Here is a 23,329-nt window from a genome sequence, read left to right as displayed (position 1 = left end):
CGAAGATGTCGGACACATGCTCACGCCAGCTGATGACACCAGGATGACCTGGAGGAGTGAGGGGAGATCAGGGGCAGAGAGGGGTTATAACTCCCACAAATGTTGTAATGGGTGATACTTTGAGTTCAGCAGTTTTTTTGAAGTCTGGACTGATTTATTGAATCTCGCTGCTTTCACACAAAGGTTGTCTTATAAATGCTAATTTGATTTAGCGCTGAACATTTCATTTAGTGGCGCCTATAAGAAGGGATTTACGAAGGGATAAAAGCCTTTTTAGCAATGTTTTAATGCTGAAAATATTTTTATTTCACATATCACAACAATTAAACAGACATTTAAAACTGTAACAAAATGTTTACTTGATCAGGATGGCACTAAACATAAGCGATCTTAGAAGGGATGAGTAGGAAAAAAAAAGATGACACCCCTGATGATGAAGACAGTGATGATTATGATGGGGGGCGCTAAGTCAAGGCCCTGACAACTCAGCCTCAGCCAATATTTGTCACTTTCAGAAAGCATGAATTCTTGATTTGATGTGCCTTAATTGATTCAGCTGGCACTGCCTCGCTCTCTACCCTCGTCTCCCTCCACTTTTCTACCTTCCATTTAATATCACGGGGGAAGATTGAGCCCGGTCCGACCCCAGATGAATGAATTGGAGGAGGAAGAGCAGCCCGCCGACGCTGCCCTCGCTGTGACCTCTCCCATGACACAATGAGCCCCGAATGGCAGACATGACAGAGGATCAAGTGCTTCAAAGTAAGCCAGGCAACGATAAAAAAAAACCCCAACAGGCCCCGTGGATGATGAACGGGTTCTGTAGCAGGAAAAAGCCATCGTGTAGCTGCCGTGACACCTGGGCTCTCGTGCACAGACCCAACACATGTCACATCACGCAGCTAAAGGAGAAAGAAGGGCGTCATCCAGCAGCTTAGCCAGACGCAGCAGTGGTGTATATCATGTAACTTGTGCCAGTATTAAATGTCGTACCAAGAAACAGGGACATACGTTTTGTAACACAAGAATGCAAGTATTTCTGGGAATTTTTGTTGGGTTTTTTTCCTTTATTTAGTAACTTTTTAAGGAATCTTCAGGTTCTTTGATTGGTCCATTAGGGGTGAAAATATCACTATCAGCTCAATGTGTGCTGTTTCCATGGTGTCCAGACCAAGGCTAACTATTTATTCTATTTCTCCCACAATGTGCATCTTTTTCTCAGTCCTACATTGTCGACGGACACATTTTCCCCGGTTGTTCTGAAACGAGCTACAAAACTACAACAGCCAAAATTGATTTCCTCTTTCTTTTGTACGGCATGCAAGGTTGGAGTGCTCCCCACTACGAGCGACGCCCCGCTCCGCTTCTTATCCTTGAACCGAGTAAATTTTGAGAGCGAGTGCAACCAGCAAAAAATTTACTTGGAAAAAAAAAACTCCCGTCCAACTCATCTGTGCCCATGTGCAAATGTCTTTGGGTCGGCAGATTTGGAGACTTGTTGCAAATTACACATGAAGACTACTTTCTAGATTCTTACCAACTCTGAAGGTTCTGTGCTTGTGGGTTTAAGATAAGGAGACTGGCGTGTAAGGGCTCATTGGGCAGAAGGTACAACATATTGTAAGTGCAGGACACCACCCAACAATTGTGCATGTGTTGAAAGCTGGTAAATTTCCCCTAAGACCCTTTTGAGCCGAATGAAAGAGGTTCACCCCGTGAAGATGAGAGCCCCAGCATACGTCCAGAAACACCACTAATAAACGTGAAGATGCTTTCTGCAGAAATAATTCCACTTTATCTGCTGTTTCATGTTGGGCCCATTGAAGTAATCTGAGATACCTTTAATCTCGAGGCTGGGCTCCGCGTTTTATGATGAGTTGTGGCTAACACTCAAGTGGAGAAACAGAAGGAGCAGCCTCCTCTTCACGGTGAGGCGCAGGAGACCCGCGCTGAAGCTGTCAGCTTGAAATTTAAATGCATACTCGATTGCTTTTAAAGTGGGCGCCGCTGATGTCCTGCCATGATGTTAGGGCTTCTTGGGCGGGTGGTAAAAGCCTGAGAAACAACTTCCAGGCGAAGGCCGGGAAGGTGTAATTGCAAAGGGAACGAGTGGTAGTTTTATTAAAAAGAGCATCTCGTTCTCCGGCTCCACTCTCCTCCGCCTCCCCCCACCCCACATCCCCCAACCCCCCACCCCACCCGCGCATTATGTTGCTGTGCTGATGTCACATTGATTATGCTGATCATAAAATGCCTTTGTTTGTCCCCCGCTCCCTCCTGTCAGTCATCCGTCCGCAGAGATGAGCGGAAGTCACACTAAAAGCCATCTTTGCCGTGTTTTCCTGCGTTTTGGGGTCGCGCCGCAGACGGCGGCGGTCCCACCGGAGGCCGGGGCGACTCCTCTCTCCCTTCGCGCTCCGGTATATTAATTGGTTTTTAATGTTTCGCTTCTCTCCCGAAAGTTGTTGCGCACTAAAAAAATCAACAACAATAAGGTTATTTCGCCGCTGCTGCAGAGCCCAGCCGAGGCTAAAAGGGTGCAGCCACTGAATAATCCATGCAGGATGCGATGGAATGAAGGCTTCAAGCTGGTAGCAGCGGCTTCGGAACAGGAGGCCATTTGGCTTCCTTTCTGCTCCGTCCCAAGTGTCCTCTGCTCCCAGCTGTGCTCATGTCACAGAATGGGACGTTGGCGTGACCGAGGGCGGGAAGATGTAACGCTGATCCATCCGAACCCACTTCCCGCGTGAAGCATTTGTGACGTGCTGCCTCTCGAGCCACAGCTTCAGACAAAATTGGAGTTTTTAGCGTTTATTATTAATCGGCACGCTAATGAAGAGCAGGGTGTCGCTCCGTGAAGCTTTTCACAATCTATCCTTGCCTGAATCACTGAGACACAGATCAAAACATATGCTCTTGAACAAAATTTAAAGACGTAGCAGGAAAAATATTTACTGCTTAGCCATAAATGATCATGTTACACCATATGCTAGGTGCCTTATTCTATACTTTTCCTAGTTTAATTTTACCCCCAAAATGTGTAACATAGACATTGCTCAGTGACGGTGTTGGATTTTATTGTTATGCGTCTATTGCTGACCCTCTGGGTGCAGCAGCTCCACCCGTATATCTGGGAAACTCTTGTAAACGCATGTCTTCCTCAAAACTCTGGGATCAGGATAGAACGTCTGGTAACAAATGACGTGATGAATTCATTTGTCGCAGGCTTAAGCAGCCCTTTGGAATCTCTGCCCGGTAGCCTGCAGCGGAAGCGAGAGCCCTGCTTGCTGCTAACCTACAAGTAGCACGATCCGTCCCTATGACATCCCGAGGAACGTCGGGGTAGTTCGGTACTTACAGTTTTGTAGAATGCAAGAGGTTATGTACTCAGACCTGATTAGCAGGTTTATTGGGACTAACTAATGAGTCATGAGTTTGCTACGATGAATGTCAACACAGTCGGGACGCAACTGTCAAATAGGTATGTGCGTATTACTCCAAATTTGAATGAATGAATGTCGTTTTACTCTTGGGGTTTTTTCCTTATTAATATGAATTTACAACCAAAAATATGACGTATGGGGCCAAACATACACCGTGCCTGATAAGCAAGGTTTGATTTTAGGGCAAAGCAATCTGTAAATCTGTATTTATATAAATAAAAACCTGCACAAAATTGCATTTTGGATTTATAGTAGTTTTAATTGTCACTATTTTGAATTGTCTTCGACCTCCAGCCGTTTTGTGTGTACATTCCTTCGTTTCCATTATGCATAAACAATAACAGCGGGTGTGTACATATCTGGAGCTGGAGCATGCGATATGCTATATGTTTAGAAATTAGCGCGGCTCGCATATGCGGCGACACTGCGAGGAACATAGGGGTGCGAGGGGGGTCAACAGTGAGTGTTTGGAGCTTGGGTTACAGGGCCAGCATCTGCCATCCGGCCATCAGGCCCTCATATCCATCACTGACCGATGGCGTGGTGCAGCTCGGCGTTTGTAAAAACACCCAGAGGAAATGGAGTCTCTGGGCCAGACAAGAATAAAATTAGCTTGATGACTAAGTTCCTCCTCGGGTCCCGGTGGGAATAGAACTCTGCCATTTGTTTTCATTACTTCCCTTGGCTGTAGATGGGAGGACAGCATGTGTGACTGTGTTTGTGAGCATGTATGTTTAGAGTAAAGGGGTCATGTGTATGTCTGGGTCTGCTTCCATTCCTGAAAACCTGCCATTTGGTCATTTCCAGTACTGTATGGGTTTAATCAAACATATTCACTCATAAACACGGCGCTTCGATTGCAAAGCGCCTTTCATGTGGAATATTTGAGCTCGCTGCGTGGAGGTGACATTACTGTTTGGATTTGTTCCACCGCGCCTTGTGCCATACAGTATTGGCCTTGGCCGTTTTATTGCATTTGCCTCAGAATATCTAATAAACGTACAAAGGTTATAAAAATTGATTTTCTCACAAATGTGTTTTCATTCATTACCAGAGCTATGACCTAAGCCGGGTTTTGCTGAATTAAATGGGCAACCAGCTTGTTTTGGGTGTTTGATAGTAATGCAAAAGCAAAAGCATAGTGTTAGTTAGTGAGTGGGTGGAGAAATATCTAGAAATACCTTTATACTCCCAGCACATAGTGAATGAACTATACTTAAAATGTGGAGACAGTTATTTTAACACAACTCATCAGAGCACAGTGCAGACAATAGTACAGTATTAAAAAGGACACTACATGAAAACAATCTGAAACATCTGCTTTTCGGATCACGCCGCGGTTCACGTTTGAAATACAAGCAATTAAAAAAACATTTAGATCAGGCCGTGCTATTTTGGTGTCAGCTGGCTCACAATTCAGAATAATTGGCCTCGTTTGCAAGAAAAGAAGCACAAAATAGAATCAGAGAGAAAGAAAGGAAGTGGAAGTCCGTCTCCTCTGTAAACACTGAGAAGACGTTTAATTCCAGCCACATTTACTGCCGCGACGCTGATGGTGCCTCTGAACTTCATCCACTTACAAGTGTGGTTCTCTGCTTTGAATACTTTTTGCATTAATCCTCTCGCTCACTCTCTCTCTCACACACACACACACACACACACGCACACACACCTCAGATTAGTTCCAGCTTTTACCCAGGGTGCCTGTTAGAAGTGAAGTGAAGACATCTTGTACTTCTTTAAAGCATGTAGCATTAACACCTTTGCCCCCTGTGTAAATCCTGAGTGCTGACCCACGGCGGAGAGTGAGAAGTACGCAGCTCTCCGGGACGCAGCCGGGTGTAAAAGCCAGAGCTGCGTGCGAATGTTCCTGCAGCGCAGCGCTCTTTGCTCGTGGCTCCATGGGAAGGGAGGCATCAGGAAGGGGAGCAGTGGAGGTGAAGGAGAAAATGAAAGTGTGCAAATGTGTGCAGGGCGCAGCGCTGACAAACGGGCCAGACGGAGCTTCGTCAAACTGGGACCTTGAACCCGAGGTGGGAACGGAGATCCTCGCACACATTTAGCACACGGCTGCAACTGCTTATTTTGGTTGTATCACAGCTTCTTTTTGGTTTGTTGTTTGATAATTGATTGATAAAAGCGTAGACACATTTCATTTTTAATTCTTGCAGTTAACAGAAAAGGACAACTGGACTTCTGATGTTTACAGAGCCAATCATTTTAGTTGCACACCATAGAATCGCAGTTGAGGAGAGATTTTTACCCGTCTTGTTCAAATTCCAGCAGTCTGCGTTCCCCAAAAACTCTAAAATCCTCAATCCCATCAGGAAAAACGGCCACAGGTATAGATTTGTGATACACCGATGCGCGGCTTTCACTGAACAGTGACTATTATAATTGTTGACAGCTTGAACGAGCCTGAGTAACAGGACACATAATTCGCAAAAAGCATACATTACTCATGTTTTCATGTCATTTTCAGTTACATGCTTTAGATAATTGAAGACCTACTCATGTCTTTAGGTACCAGAATCTAAAATATGGCTAACTCATTATCTGCAGTAGCACGTCAGAGCAAATGGACAAATAACAACCAAAAGGAAATTAGAAAATGTGTTTTGTAGGATGTGTTACATGGATAGTGTCCTATATATAGAAAATAAATGTCAGGCTTTTTCTGTCTGTTTTGTTAAACAACACATTTTCACAATAGAACACGCAGACTAACATCCTCCACAGAGTGTTTACACGTATGCGGCCTCAGTAAAGTCATTTAAGTGTGATTTTATTAGACGACGAAAGGACGCAAATCACAGATGAAATACACAACTTCCCAGAACCGGCCCGGGTTCAAAGCAGGGGAGGGATTTTCTCTAATGTATCTCTGTGTTGTGTCCCTGTCCTCCCACGACTGGCCTCCACAACCAACAGCAGTCAGGGGTCCCGCAGAACGCCGGTCGAGGCGCGTATATGTCGAACAACAAGAGAAGGGTGGGGGGGGGTCGCCAGTGACAAGGAAGTCAAATAAAAGGAAGAAAAGCTCCATTTCCCCAGCTAAATGTACCCTTGGGAGGCGTAAGGGAGGGAGAGCGAGCAAGAAAGAGAGAAAGGTTATGAACCGACGGTCCTCCTGCGAGGCTCCAGATTTACAGCTACCAAGCTCTAAGAGCTCTGCCATGCTTATTTCTACAGCCAGTTAAAACAAATTGTAGCCATGTTTCAATCACCCACATCCTCTTCTTGCTCATCCGCTCTGGCCCTGCTTTCGGTTGCTGTGTTTTTCCTCTCTCAATTGCTCCTGAATAAATACTTTCTTCTAGTGAAGCAATCTTCATACCCCTGGAAAGTCTCCACAAGTTGCACATCCACCCACACTCTCCACTCCCCCCCCAAAAAAAGCCCAGACTCTCTGTGTGCTCCCTTTTCTTCTCTTCTCTTTATGTCAAGCCAGTCGTGGATGTGAAGAGGAAATGGAAGCCGTTCTGTCTTCACTTTTGATTTTGTTTGCTTTCCTTTTGTTATAATCACACAGCTTTAATTCTTGGAAACAAACAGGTCGGTTTGGCTTACTGAATCTGCTCATCTATTGCCGTCTTATCATTCTCTCGTAAAAACGAAAAAAAAAACAGGCCGCTAGTTTTATAGTCAATGAAATTCTTGACCTGGGGGGCACGGATGGGCTCACATAAAACAAATGCACGCTCCTTATTTAGTATGTTTGATTGCAAGTTGTGCTAGAAACTGTTGGAAACCTGATATGCTGTTTGATTTGGGTTCAAATGAGAGAGAGCAACATCAGACAGAAGGAGCAGGGTGGGGGGAGAGGATGGTTGGGGGCAGGTATGGGGTCATAAGAGTGTCTTTTTCATGTTGCAGATTAGAAACAGATGTCTGTGGGATTACACCACCAGTGTCATCACTCACCCTGCAGCCCCGCTTCAATCCATAGACGCACATGCAGAAAGGGTTAGAAAAGTTTCACAGTGCTTTCAGCCATTCGCACGGACAAAGGGCAGACAAGGAGCATCGGTGACTGATGCGATGTCACAGCTTAATAATCAGATTCTGAAGCAAACTGAAACGTATAAGAAAATATATTGAGCCTGAAACCTGCTTTGTGAACGACGATTCCTGAACAAATCTTTCAATTGAACATGTCCTTCAAACAAAACCAATTCAGAAACATGAAACATGAACGGAGCAAGACACACACGCACTGTTGGAAAGCATTTACTATGAAGGAGCTCCTTTAATGTGACGTACATGGAAGTGTTTAGCTGTTGACTTATGCTGACTTATTGCTTCAGTTAATCTTAATCCGAATGTGGACATTGTACGTCTCCGTTTTGCCGGGCATCACTTTGAAATATTTTCAGCCAGGAGTTGATTTCATTACAGTCATGAAAAAGCATGTAAATAGGATCGTTCTTAACTTTGGGCCAAGAGTCTGGCATGAAGGAGGATAATTAGACATGAAGAAGAACAGGATTTAGAGCAGTTGTTAGCCCAGGTAACGTGAACAGGTTTGTTTGTATGACTTTCAAGAGTAATTCTTTAATTTGTTTATGAAATACACTTATTATATTATATTCATAACTTCAACAATGTCAGCACATCTGTCTCTCTCTCTCTTTCGTGCCTCTGCATATTTACACTCATGTCTGCAAAACCACAGTCGCCACTGACCTCAGTGCCATGCACCTCTCAGGGCCTTGAAGTGCTGCTGGCCATGAAGATAAATGAAGTGACTGAGAAACGGCTGTCTGCAAAGAGCTTATTGGAGCAGCTTTGAAGGCTGACGGAAGGGAACATTGGAGCTTAATCGTGAGATAGACAGACGGGGATGGTCACCTACATGTTCCAGTGTGTGCGCGGAGCGATTTACAGCATGTGTGTTTGTACAAAAGTGAGAAAACACGGTTATCGGCACCAGGAGCAGACTGAAACAAATCAGTCCTGGAGTTTGGTTAAAGTACCAACACTGTCATATTATTATTATTATTATTATTATTATTATTATTATTATTATTATTATTATTATTATTATTATTATTATTATTATTATTATTATTATTATTATTATTATTATTATTCAGTCCCATTTTATTTGTAAAAGTTTTGTTATGTATAATTTTTTTATATATATAAAACTATAACTATATAAGTATAATGGAGCTGAGAAGAAACAATGACGTCAAGGTTTACAAATGACCATTTATTCTTTTTTCTATCCTTCCTCTTGCCAGTGTCTTTGGACAACACACAAAATTACCCTTGAAATCAGCTCCTGCACTGTTTATATTCTCCTCGCTGCTTCAGCACAAAGGGTGTTTGTTGTAAGTCTCCCATAGTGAGAGCTGGTGGTGGATCGATAGTTGCTCCGTGTTAAGAGGATCCAGTGGTGGAGACTGTGCCTGTTACATTATCTGTTCAGTGCACCGGCAGTTCCACCTCTGATGTGCACCCAGCCTCTGAGTGTGGCATTAGCAGGCATGCTCTGCTCGGGCTAAGCGTTTTGATGTGGATGGTGTTGGTGCAGAGGACCGGAGCCCGTAGGGTCCATAAGAGATAGCTGTGAGGTGAAAGAGTGGAAACTCGCAGTGGTTATTCTTCCTGACAGGAACCACACTGAGGCTGTGAGCGCGATCACAGCTGCTGAGAACACCGTCACATCACAACGTGGTTTGGTTATTTTGACCATTGCGACTGACTAGTGAAGCCTGGCAGCTCTTTGTCTATCTGGGGGGTCAGAGGTCATGACCGGATGTCAGCAATAACTGTGGATCAACTATGACTGTAGGCATCCATAGAAGAATGAATATGGGAATTGTTTAGTTCAAGAAAGAGGGATTTTAGTTTTTAGTTTTAGTTTTTACTTTAGCTTTTTATTGAGAGGTTTCACAAAAAAGAGGTTTTAAGCTGAGTGCCTAAATTGCCAGGGGGGTCAAGGGTCTCTGGACAAATTTTTTTAAATTTTATAAACAAATTTTTAATTTAATATGGACAACATAAATCAAACAATCAATCCAGAACAGAGAAGAGCAAAGATAAGTAATAATAGAACCTTTATCAGGAAGAGGACTCGGATGCATGGAAGTGGACTTGGTGTGTGTGTTTTGAGATGACAGTCAGTGTCCAACGATGGGAGGAGACTTAGAGGTGCTGCTGCAGCTGCCAGACCAGTGGAGATTAAACAACTTAAGATAGACAGATACTCAGAGTTCAAAGACAGCCGTGTGGAGGATGTGACAGGAAGTCTGGAGATCCACGACGGCACAAACTCATCAAGCCTATTGGGCTGTTTCACAAAATATCACACGTGTGATTATCCAAATGTGTCTCAATCACATTATTACATTAATACATTTTAACCAACACAGAATCATATGCTGAAATAACTAGAAGCATAATAGGTGCAAAGCAGATGTTGTGGACACGAGACACAACATAAATGCTGTTTAAGATGGTCTATATTTAGTTTCCAAAGGTAACTCTGTACTCTATTATCTCCTCCACTACATGGCGACTGCATGCGAGCTCTAAGTGCTTTCTGAGAACAGCCCTAGAAGCCGAAGAGCCCACTCTTGAGCGTCTATCTTCACGCTCTTGACCCAGCAGTACAGTGCATAGATAATCTTAACTATGGTAACTGATGCACACAGACTAAACTCATCTTCTAAAAAACTCTTCACCGTCTACAGTGGTTTGTTTTGGTTCTGTCTAGTATTTGGAGCATGATTAAATGCGCCAGATGAAATAATTACTCCAAAACAGTCATACATATACTGGCCAAGAAAAACAAGTTTAGGGAAAAAAGCAGTTCACAAAATTTACAAAACAACTGGACAAACAGAAACAAGCGTCCATATGTCAGAATCATGACCAAGATAACGCTCATCTTAATCTGTCCTTTGTTCTAACCCCTGAACTTCACTCAATGCAAACAGGTTAAGAGCTCCTCCGGAAGCAATTTATAAAAGTCACATTAGAATTTGTAGCTTGACATGGAGTCATGATAGAGAGGCAAAACAATTTTAATCTGCAGCAAACTGCCCTAATAGCGGTTATTGTTACAGCCTAAGACCATATATTCATGTTTAATTTGTCTTCATTGCCTTGACCTGTGCCCGTATCATGGATTTATATCCTGAATCTACTCCCTGTGACCTACAATTAACCTTAATGAAAGACACGCAGGCTTGTGTGTTTCTATATGTCGCCAAAGTGCGAGTGTGCATGTGCATGAATGCATGTATGTTTTTCCACATCCTCTCCCTCCCCTCTCTTTTCTTTTAGCTCCTCCATGTTACTTTTCAGCAATTGAAATCAAGGTAATGACTGGGCAAGGAAAAAGAATGTTCTTTCAATAGATAATTAGGGAGATTGGTTTACCAGGGCCACTCAAAGCCTATTCAAATGCAGGGCTGAGGCCAGGCCTTGTTGTCTGCTGAGCCCAAAAGGCTCCCAGGAGAGGCATTCGCCTTGGCTTCATTTCTCAGAGCAGGTGCCTGGCAGGTAGTCAATGGAGGAGGCCAGTTGAGATATATAGAAGACCCATCCCCTGGACAGGGGGTCAACATCAAAGGTCAGGGGTCATGAGCGGAGGTCACAAGGTCAATGTTTAGCACACATGGTTGACTAGATGACTGGAAATGCATCCCTCTACTGTTGTTGACGCACGACTACCTCGTCTAAACACTGTATTTAGTAGTGCACAGCAAACTGAATTAAAAAAGCAGAAACTCACTGCACTCAGATCAGATGAGCTCAATTTCCCTGAGACACTTTTGTAAAATTGTTGTTAACATGTAAAAGCTAAAAATAAGTTAAAGGACTTTAAAGCAGGTTGTTTTGAGTGGATTCCTGTTCTTGTGTCCTTGATTTGATGCCATAAAAGTTTCCTTTATGTTGTTTTTTTACTGAAACTTTAAGATTTTTACATAAACGTAAAGTGCGCCCACATGTGATTGATTCCTTCCCTTCTTGACATTACCATGGATTTTTGCATCATAAAGTCAGCTCCTACCGCGTCAGAAGGGCATTATTATTGTACATTAAGTGGGAGCTTGTGGGCCCAGCTCACATAAAAATGTTCAGTATTTCTGCCTATAAAACGGGTGTTACAGCAGCAGAGGTCAGAGGTGACGTGCACTCTAATTTCTAATCAAAGCTCAGTGTGGAAAAGTGATCCCTTATAGCCCATACGCTACTTTTGATGGGGGCTCAGTCGCCATGGTTTCACACGTCAGGGATCCACAACCCCACCTTCGTGCTCTTTCCATCCACTGACCCTGGACTCAAGCCACCTTTGGCTTCCTCTCTGTACCCTGGGGGAGACACTATATAAATGTCAGAGCACTGCTCCTGAATGAGTCACTGCTTTCGTACAGTACGAGAGGGAGGCACATGGGGTCCCATGGCGTTGTCAGTGATACTAGTGGTGGTCGTTGGAAGTGCAGTGATCACTGAGGAGCATCTCACAATCCCTGCTTCTGCATTTCTTTCCATAAGCGCCTGAAATTCTTCAACACTGGATAAATGCTCTCTGTTGGGTGTGGACGCACCCATATGCATGGAGCGGCTGATTACAGCCTCAACTATGACCCTTTGTTGCATACACTCTTCAAGTATCTAGTGCATTAGCATTTGTGGCAATAAGCATCGCCACATATCCAATATGCATGTCAATTTTTCTCCCCAATCAAATAGAAAGCCTGTGAAGTAAATATCTATTTTCTTACAGCGTGACTGTTTACAACATGAGGGAGCAGCTATATAAACAGTGTGTGGGAAATGAGGAATTTCTTTTAACGTATCAGCCTGGCCAGCATATGCTAGATATAGGAAACCCATAGCGTCAGTGGCTCCATATTGGCTGCAGGGGTCAAAGGCTAGAGAAGGTCAAAGGTGTCATCCTCCTTTCTCATCATGAAGTGCATTAACATCTTCTCCCTGTTCTGTCCTATCCAGATGGCTGACCAGGCCATGGGGCATATGCCCTATTTTAAAATATCTCAGCGCTCCAAAATGCACCATCGAGAATAAATGTGGCTCCATACTCAGAACATCATATTTCAAAAGGAATATGGTTATGGATACGGGTGGCTGAACCCGGTCTGTGTTAAGCGTGTCCTCATTGATCCTCAGCCCAGTTGTGACAGCTTGCTCCCTCCAGTTTTAAACTACGGGCCCGAGGAGTAACTGTTAAATCGCAGATTGCTTTAATTACTTATATCACAAGAAAAAGTACTTGTACACACAAATACATTCAAAGAAAAAAAAATGGAAATAGGAAAGTTTACCAAGGTCGTGACACTGGAAGGAAATGTTAGACATTCTTCCAGCGTGATACTGCACTACTGTTTAAATCAGTGGGATAATTAAGGCTGCCTGTTGCTGTTGGCTGCAAATCCAGGTCCTGAAAAAGCAAGAAAACAGGCAGGAACTGCACTGGGAGGAAGTGACCTCAGCTGTGTACCTAAGTAATTACATCTTGGAGAACATATATGGCATTGCTCCACTTTTTGCGTGAATATGTTACACGATAGCCAAAACGCACCAGATTGATGTAGCAGAGCTCGGCTGCTGCGTGAGCCGCCAGGAAGCGCGTGCGCGCGTGCGCTCGTCGCCGTCTGACGTCAGCCAATCAGGGCGGCTCAAAGGCAGCCGGCCCCTCCTCCCCCCGAGCGCGTCCGCTTCGCAGGCACGTTCGCGGTCACATGACGGCGAGCTCTGCAGGCCAAATGGACCAAAGCACCCCGCGGAGAGCTTGGGGCCGGGCCCCTCGCGCAGCTCTTCAGACGCACAAACATTTGTGTTTGCGGAGAGCAGCACTGACTCATGCGCGCGTTCTCGTGCACGCACCGACACATATGGCCCGTTACCCTGCCCGGAGACCTCTGACTTGAACCTGCTGCTCTCACTCAGCAACACATAAATCACCGGGCTCTCAGCGGCACTGCTGGCCCTCAGTGCCATGCTGAACTTGACTCCACGGGAATAAAAATCTGTAACTGGATACAAAAACTAATCCAGGCTAGAGACAATTGCAGGCACATAGAGGCCCTGGAGGTGCTGATCCCCCCCTCACACACACACACACACACACACACACACACACACACACACACACACACACACACACACACACACACACACACACACACCACACACACACACACACACACACACACACACACACACACACACACCCGTGACTATATGCCATCTCTGTCAGGGGACCTCTGACTCCTTCACTAAGGCGATACAGGCCTCCTAGCTGCTACTGGTCAGACAACTGAGACGCAGGGAGAACGAATGAGGACATGAGGAAGAGGCGGTGATGAAGATTTAACCTGTCAAGTCTCTCTCTGGCTCGTTTCTCTACCAACTCCGACTTAGGCCAAAGCACGAGTTTACTTACAGAATTAAAATGATGCTTACATTTTAGTGCATTTACAAAAAAGTATAAAATATAAATTATATAATTACAGTGAAACTATACTAAAACATCCAAAAATAAAAAAACACCCAAATTCTGATTTAAATAAGCTACTGAAAAGATTAATTGTTTGTACACGATACATATTCAAAGAAAAAAGAAAATGTCAAATGACGTCATGTCACAATTTAATATATGTTATTATATTTAATGTGTTTTTTAACTGCAACCTCAGTTTGTGTTAAAATCCCCACCAAGTGCAGTGTCATTTATTTTGAAATAGAGCATATTGTGTTCAGCGACACAGGTGAAGGTGGCATTTGATAACCCCAGTTCAGTGATTTAAGACAAATAGAAGAGCAGCTTTTATTATGATTTATGAGGCTATATTGAATTCCAAAGCCTCATTTGGACTTTTATTTTGTTAAGCTATTGTCCAAAGCTGGCCTGTCCTGTACACCCCTCCCTAGCAGCACCTCTGCAACGTGCTCCAAGCCTCCGTCTCAACCACCCCCCGCCCCCCACCCCCCCGAGCCACAAGTCCAGGACTGACACCAGCTCCAGTAATACAGGAATGTCTCTGTACTCCTCTGTCCTGATAGAGTGGCCACTGTTTCACTCTGATAACATCAGGCACCAGAGCCTGCACAGCCAAAGGGGCTCTGCGACACACTTTTATGGCTTAAGTATCTTTGACTGATATCTGCAACCATCAGCCTGCCCTCATCACATACTTACACAGACACTCTGACGCTCTCTTTGTGTCTGCGCGCATGCACTGTTTATCCTGCCTCCCATCAGTTTGATGCAGTCCCACATGCGTGCGTTTACGGCTCGACTTTCATGTTCTGTGGGTAAATGTGGTTGTATTTCATTCCTGAAAACGTAAAACACAGAGCAAATACAAGCCTGTGAGGAGAAAAACGGAGCGTTTGCCACAAATGCTGTTCAGTAACATTAGTGCTTGTGCTAGAATTTTATACAGTTATTAACAATAACCAAAGTTTTACACGTTACAACTTAAATTAAAGTTGCTCTGAGCCCCACTGGTCCCAGTCAGAGCGTGGGGGCACCAGAGAGAGACACCCCTCTCTGACCCAGGCAAAGGCAGCCGGGGCCTTTTGATGGACAGCACCACTTCACTCGTTCGCATTGATGGTCAGTCACACAAACAAAAAGAGGGATGAGATGAGTTTCTCAGGGGAGTGAGGATAATAAAATCAGGGCGTCTGTGTGTCCTGAGTGGGGGCCATATTTGATAGTCTAACAGAATGAAGGTCTTTGGCGGCCTGGCCTGGCAGTCTTTCAGCTAAAGCAAGCAGATTTCTTTCAAGCCCGGCCACCTTAGCTGCAGAGCCATTACTCCCAGGCTTTTCTATACATTAACCAAGCTACAGAAGCGCAAGTGCATTACGGGCCACCGCCACAGCAGGACCCAATTGTACTCCCTCTTGTTAAATATTAGCCCAACAGAGCTTTTGATTTTATTTTCATTTTTTCCTCCCCACGCCGCTCATCCTCCTCCCCTCGCCCGATCGGATTAGGATCGATTGCTGCGTGGACGAGCTGGCCCAGACACGAGGACCAGAACGGCGCTGCAGCGTGATTGTGCTCCTCAGGCCCCGCCTTGGAGACTATTCAGGCGACTAAATAGAATGATTTGCCCTTAGATGTCAAATTTCCTCCGAGACAAGGATGTCAATACCAATTAGATTGTCTGCAGTTGCCTTAGTTACGCCAGCCGGCCCCACACCACCACCAGCCTCTTTCTCTCTAAAGATACACTCGCTCTCTTAACATCTCACTCACATCTCTTTTGTAGGCAGAGTGGTGGTCTCGGCACCAAGCCTTTAGCCTCAAATCAGTTTTATGACTGGCGCTGTGCAGACATTAGGCTAACTCCATTAGCCTCTCTGAAGGAGATGGCCTGAGGGGATACTGAGGGGCCAAAATGGGACTGTGTGTGTGTGTGTGTGTGTGTGTGTGTGTGTGTGTGTGTGTTAGGGTGAAGGGGTAACATTGTCTTGGAGAGTCTTTTGGCATCTCCTTAAAGGTGACCGACCGTCTGCTAGTCCGAGGGGGCAAAAGCCCACTGGAGCGACAACGTAAACAAGAAAAAGAAGTGGGCAGAAAATGGATTAATGAACAAATGTAATTAGGAGAACGGGAGAATGGAGCGAGTGGGAGAAAGGACGCTGTCTCCACTTAGCATTGTGGCTCCTGCAGGCGCTTAAGTGCTAACATGACAAACAGATGTGGCCACGGCTGGCCAGACATAAGGTTGCATACGCTCCCAAACATACACAAGCATGCAAATATACGTACGCTGCACACAACACGTAGAATATTAAAAAACGTGGAACTATTTGGAAATTCATGCTGTGCAGCTTTGAGGTTTTATCCCTGTGATCTCGTCGTTTTTTGTACATTTTGTGCATTAAATCTTCCAGTTCGCCGACTGATTCATACATAATGTTTATTGTTATTGCTACAGGAACACGAAACCTTATCCTTTATTGTTCCAGGTTTCAATTAGCATCTACACCAGTAACTATTGTAGCTGACTGAATCAATACCTTCCCAGAAAGCATCCAAATCAGCTAAAGATAAAGTAATCATCTCTGTTTTCAGCCTCTCTACCATTACAGTGGAGCAGCAGCACGAGGGGACCCATCGGACAACGTGTGATAGTGTCGTCTTACAATAACACAAGCTTAACTAATGTTGGAAGGTTTTGAGCATAATCCCAACAACCACTAGTTGAAATGCTGAAAGTCTCATTCTGTGCTGGCAAACTATCGTGAACCTTGCGCTGAGGACATTCTCCAGGATCTTTTCTTCTGCTTGCAGCACAACACGCTCAGCTCAGCAGCCAAGTGAAGGAAGCGGGACCTGCATTTCCAAGTTGCTTTAACCTTGCAGTGACACCTATTGCAGACGCTTTGAAATGGTTGAGAAGAATAGTTTCCGCATGGTGAGATCTGCAATTAGGCAGCACATCTGCACCAGCGGCAGCACCCCGGCACCCTCTCGACCCCCAAACCTTAGTGTTGGTGGGTCGCCAACACAAACAGCTACGACTGCAGAACTGTGAATAATTTTATGGGACGGATTTTTTTTTTTTTACTGGGCAGTCGAATTGGTTTCATCTGTGAAGATTTTTCAAAACGAACGTGCGTTTTGCTTTACAATGAATATGACGAGGGAGCGTGGAGGGGAGCAGAGGAAACGTGGATACATGAAACAGAACAGGAGCAGGCAGGGTTTGAAGGAAGCAAAGAGACAAAGAAGGATAAACACAGGCAACGATGAAAGCAGGGGAGGAGGGATAGTGGCAGCCATGAGACAGATATTTACAACCAGATCATCAATTAACCACTCCAATCACTATGGATCAAGCCATTAAATGTGCATTTCTTCTAAACGACCCCCTGACTGACAACAACTACAGATCATGAGCTTGTATTGATGGCTGTTGGAACACCGCGCAGTCCCAAAGTCTGAGAAGTTCACTGTTTGTCAGTTAATTCGGCACATGCGGTCAGCATCAAAACAAATGTCTGCCGTCTCAACTTACGGACGTCTCATTAAATGCAATCCGGTTATTTCAAGCTACAAGACGAATGTCCTGCGCTCTGGAGCTGGCATGTTTACCTTGCCCTCGTTTTTCTTGTGCTGAATAAGCACAGAATGTGACCATTAAATATATTGCTGATGGAGAGACAAGGGGATGGAAACATCAATATTAAAGTGAGCTGGAGTTACTGCAAGCTGTATTACTGGGTAGTCTGTCCCCCTGGTGACATCATCACCAGGTTAGGTAAAGAATATTCACACTTATTTATGAATGTAAGCATGGGGCCTGGATGTTTATGTGCAGGATATCAGCTACAGTATCTCCCTTAATCTGTTTGAAATTCAAAATGGAAAAAACTCATATTCACTTTCCCATTATAATCACAATTACCCTGTGTGTAATGAAGAAAACATGGGAAACAAAAGGGTCTTAGGACTTGGCTTACTCCATAAAATCCTACTTTCAGCACCTCTGAAATTAGACCTAAATTCCCCCCAGAGGGGCTATTAGACGACAAATCCCTGCCATTGACCAGGCTCTGCCCTCTGCTTGCTCATGACTGACGCCCCAACATCGTTTGAAGTCCTTCGCCAAAACAACACCAGCGCCACTTCCTCCCCACTCCTCCTGCAAAAAAAAAAAAAGCGCGTTTCCCCTTTAAGGACACCAGAAAAGAGCACAAAAATGTTCAGGGGAAAGGGAGGAAAAAAGGGGGCCCACAACATCCAAAATAAGCCAGATGTTTGCATCCCATGCTAACGTGTGGAGATGTGAGCTCGCCGTGGGCCTGCATTAATGAAGGTAGAGATCCACTGGGCTGAAGGGGGCTGATAAGGCAGGGGATGCTGCCTGATGGGCTGGGGCACACACACACACTCACCCGGTCACATGTGCTAGCAATAAGTTAACCGTGCCGCCGCTCTGGGAAGGCAAACACATGGATGTTGGCCGAGACCCTTTTTCGGAGACGGGAAACAGATTTCTCTACAGAAATGTAGATTTCAATTATTATTTATTATTTCAATTATTTACTGGTTAAAAATACATCAAATGCCGGAATATTGTGATCCTAAACAAACAGCATTACTAGTACAATAGTGAAATTTGTGTCGTTTTATGAGGCAAAAACTGGAGCAGGGGGAATAAATTAAATATAAATTTGTTATTGTTAAAGAATATGCGAACAGACTGAAAATGCACAGTAATTATTTGTTTTTACAATATAGTTCATAGTCTGTCCTGCAGTGCTCGCAGTTGAAAGTACACATATAGTGTCTTCAAAGCACATTAAGCTCCTAAAGAGGAGAGCATATTAAATCACAATGCTATTTCTTTAAATATTAATTATGATAATTTAAAATTCATCATGCTATTTGACAAAAAAATGTTAATCACTGCAGTAGTTTAGTAGAAAAAAGTAGTTTTTTGTGTTACAGTTAATAACTGATACGAAGCATTGTAAAATAATTACAGTATAATTTCGATGTAATTTCCAACATGCACATATTATTTTGAGAAGTAACCGCACTGCTTTGATTGCCACATTTGTTCCCGTCATTATTTAGTTCTGCATGTTTGTGTAACTGATGCCATCGTCTCTGCTAAGCCTGTCGAACCGGACAGCGTCTCTGCACGGCTCAACACAGGTGTCAGAAGATGATTAGTGAGCGGCTCAGGTGTGATATTGGCTGGAGAGCTGTTGGATGAGTCTGATTGAGTCAGAGCATTCCAGAAACACTTTAGAGTAATTACGGATCACTATACAGAAGCTACAGTATGTATTGTACGTGCTAGTGTGACTCTGCCCTAACAGCGTTGCTCCTGGGCGTTCAGCAAAGCATGAGTGTGTCAAAACTCTCCAGGATGGGAGACTTGTGTCAACAGAAAAGAAAAGGAAAAGGAGTTCTTAGATCTTAGCGTTTGAAAGAGTGGGAAGCTTGAGCGTGCGGGGCAAGTGACAGAGGAGACGGGAGACAGAGGGGGCAGAGTGGAGGGCGGATGGAAATGCAAGGAGCGCATGGAATGCTCTGGCGTGAACTGCAAATGAACCCCCTCAGACCCCAATCTGCACCTGACAGAATCTGTTCTTCGCCCTGACACACGGCGCGTTCACATCCCGACCGCCTCCTCAGACTCGGAGTCGGTCCGAGAGCGATGACTGCTTCGGGTGAGCGGCGCCGTGACGCGTGAGGCGGCAGAAAGGACTTTCTGGTCTCCTCTCAGCTGTCGGCGGTGACACGCGTTGTGTTAAAAGTGGGACTGAGCTAAGGTCATGATGAGCACAGGCGAATGGTTAGGATGGTATTTAAGCAGACTGCTGTTTGTTTTCCTATGTGCTATGAGTGTTGGTTGAGTGCTGGGATTGCTGTTCTCCCCTCTCTCCCTCTGTGTCTCCCTCCTTTCCATTTAGTCTCCTACTTTCCCTCACTCACTCTTTTCTTTCCCTTATTACTTCCCCTCTGTACGTCTGCTGGCTTCCTCCTCCTCCTCCTCCTCCTCCTCGCTTTCTTCTCCCTCTCTCCTCCCACAGGGGTTGTATGCATTCCTGCCAGGAGGGGCGGAGGTGTCTGTGATCCGCGCTCGATAAGGACCAGGCCTCCCCTCCGCGCTACCCTCCCTCGTGTTCCCCCTCACCCCCTCCCTGGGAAAATGGGTGCAACCTCCTCTCTGGCAGGGCACCGGTTCCCCTTTTGAGTGTGCTGCCAGCCGTGGCAGCAGAGACTTAACATGATTTGTTTGTCTGCCGCTGCTGCGTGTTTGCACCAAACCCTAGCGCCAAGGCCTATTACGGCTGCCAGAGACTCAAAGGGCCAGTTAGTTGGTAGCCTACACATGTAGAGTGGGGCTCCTGGAAATGGGGGGTGGAGGGGTTAAAGGGACGGTGCAGAGGGTGAGGTAGGGTAGGTGGGGATGCGGGGAGACATCGGGGTTAAATTTGAAACACGACCCGCGGGCTGGAAGCGTTCGACATTTCCCAAAAGCGAAATCTGGCCGCAGCTGGCTGAATTCAGAAAATACGAGGTAGCCGGAAAAGAGGCACACAAACTAAAGATTCCCTTTGCATTTGTAAACACAGAGGATTTTTTTTCCCCGCCAGCGTCCTTTTTTTCCCCCCCTCGCGTTTTGTAATTGGCTCGCTTCCTGGTCCAGTGGCACCAGACACCAGGCACAGCAGCGGCTGCCCGGCCGGCCCATTGATCTTTCATCAGCCCATAGAGTTAAAGCTGAAGGCATGAGTGAGAGGCTGGGGAGGCAGAGCCTCGTTTTATGGCAGCCCACTGGAACCTGCCTAGGATTGTTCCCGGTTTCCTCAGATTGTTTTTCATTCAGGCCGGGCGCAGCGTTGCGCCGCTGTGGCTCTGGGGAGGTGAGCTGGAGTGTGTAACAGCTACAGGCTGGACAGACGCATACAGTACAGGGACACAGATTCTCTACACTTTAGCTGATTCGCTGCATGATTTAGTCTGGGTCTTTGAGTTTATGGCTTGTGTGACATCTCTGCAGTGTGTTCCCGTCATGAAGGACTGATTAAATGACTTCGAGGCCTACAGTGAGATTAGAGGGGTCTGAAGCGATTGCTCAACGTGATCCAAGCAGTCAAAGCGACAGTTGTCAGGTTAAGAACTCAGCATTTTCTCGTCTAAAGGAAATAGAAACAATAATGTTTCTAGACACAAGTCTAAACTATGAACCAGAATCATTTTACAGTGTGCAAATCAAATTCAACGCGGGCTAAAATTACCTTCTTAAATTTGCATGAAAGACATGGTAGTGGTCAAGACGTCCACATGGCGTCCAATCAGACGGTCTAATCACTATGTGGGTGTGGTCCATCGTATCCCCAACGGATCCGGTCTCCAGAGCCGAGCTGCTGCAGTTGCACGGGCCCTGAACTTGGTCATCTAACTGATACGTGATATTGGGATTCTTCTTCAGGGCAGCTGGTTAGACAGAGAGAGAGGGAGGGGGAAAAACTGACTTCAGATCAGCAGATCAATTTTCACTGGATGCTGAATATTTCATGTAGAGTCTTGCAGCAGACACACAGATGGGCTAAATAACTGACCAACAACCATGTCCAGTCACAAGCACATGTCTCACACACACACACACACACACACACACACACGCACACACACACACACACACACACACACACACACACACACACACACACACACACACACACACACACACACACACACGCAGCCAGTTTACACATCACACAGGTCACGGCCCAAATTTTGCTGCTACATTAACCGAAAGAAATAGAAATTTCACCATGTGCCCCCCCCCAAAAAATAAGGTGTCTGCTCCTAGTCGTGTATGACAAGAGAATTTCTGTGAGAAAATGTTACGCAGACCCACGCCCACAACCGCTTCAACCCGCAGGGCTGAGGTTAGACGAATGCTGTCTGGATCATGTTTATCATCCCAGCAAACATGTGGTCGATATGAAGGCTGCGATACTGGAAGTCGACCCGAAGGGCAGCACGCTCAAAAGGCTCATTTCCACACTTGCAGGAGACATACCCGCGTTCCCGCGTAAAATTATTCCTTCATTTATACATTTTACGCGCTCGCCGTCGTTCCCAATGAGCGCCGCACGATCGTAAAAATCTGGAGCATAAATGTCAGATAATTCTGAAAATAACGCTTGAATTATAGTCTGACAGTAAATCTATCTGGAGTATAAGCAGTAACAATGCAACACGGCGACTTGCTCTCGCTATAACCCACACCTGACCCCTAAACCTTCACCCACAGAAAGGATGTTGTTTCACCGACTGCCTTCAAATACTTTCCTCTCGGAAAGACATCAGTGAAACCAGAGCCTGTCAGGCCCTGTATTTGTTTATTAAGTACGCTCTTGGACTGGCTTACTCCCAGGATGCCTGTAACTGAGAGATTTGTTCATGTAGGCATTAGAGCTGGCTATCAGTGGTGAATTATTTATTGGGAAAAATCTCCCCTTTGCTTGACGGATGAGGGAATATGTAGAGCTGCTCACCGACTCTGCCGTATGTTGGAGGGATGATGAAAATGTCAAGCGCTGTTCGCTGACAGTGAAAATGCCTGTTTATGAAAATTCCCAAAATACTGATGGTGAGAAGTGGCTCCAGATATTCAGCTGTCAGTGCCTCTGCCTCATCTGCTGTTCAGTATTAGAATATTCTCAGAAAATAATCTGATCTGATTTTAATTTGTATCAAACCCTTTTTTTATTTTTTGTGCCTTCCCTTAAAAGTTATAATTTCAGGCTTCACCCCAAAGCCTCCGTCTGTCAGTGACTCCTAACAAAGCTCGGCTGATGTGTTATCTTTTCCTTTTTCCCAAATGCTGTTGCAGAGCAAATATCAGACACGTTTGTGTATACTGAAGACTCACTGACACGAGTGCTGACGGAGCCTCCAAAGCCGTTTTATGGCCATTTTAAAAAGCAGCCAACACAGACACGGAGTTGAACAATAAGAAGCTCAGTTACCTTGATTTTGCCTCTGCCAGATTTTCATCGCACATGATTTGCTCAAATCGCATTTGGTCATTTTCTCTGCCCCCTTTATTGTGTTACTTTCTGAAGGCTGCAGCACTGAAGGCAAAGGGAGACAGTCAAAGGGGCCTGGCTATTGTCATTCAATGGCCCGAGCCATTTTGGAAATCACCGCTCTCGATTTGCTCCTGCTGCCTCCCTCGCTCTATTCCCTCATGGCTGCACTAGATGGAAGGCTTCCTTTTATAATTTCCAAGTTGCACATAAACCAACGCCCCCCCTCCATCCCAGAATAACATACACATGTCAGAGGCTGGGATGAATGATTGAATGAGTCAGCGAGAGAAGTGAAAGAAAAAAAAAAAAAGACTGTTTAT

At 45.1% G+C, this 23,329-nt stretch overlaps 1 long non-coding RNA gene across 2 annotated transcripts in view; it reads right to left on the bottom strand.

Moving 5' to 3' along the window:
- LOC114867051 (uncharacterized) overlaps positions 1-23,329 on the bottom strand; it is a 79,170-nt gene that overhangs the window by 31,772 nt on the left and 24,069 nt on the right. The window contains exon 4 of one of the 2 annotated variants that reach the window (XR_003787805.3): positions 21,204-21,402. The exons of the other annotated variant lie outside the window; for it this stretch is intronic. This is a non-coding gene — a long non-coding RNA (uncharacterized LOC114867051). The remainder of the gene's footprint in view (positions 1-21,203; positions 21,403-23,329) is intronic. 2 annotated transcript variants of the gene reach the window in all.

This window comes from Betta splendens, chromosome 12 (assembly GCF_900634795.4).
Source record: "Betta splendens chromosome 12, fBetSpl5.4, whole genome shotgun sequence".
Classification (NCBI taxonomy): Eukaryota; Metazoa; Chordata; class Actinopteri; order Anabantiformes; family Osphronemidae; genus Betta; species Betta splendens.
Note: the sequence above shows the minus strand (reverse complement) of the source record. Positions and strands in the feature narration are given on the sequence as shown.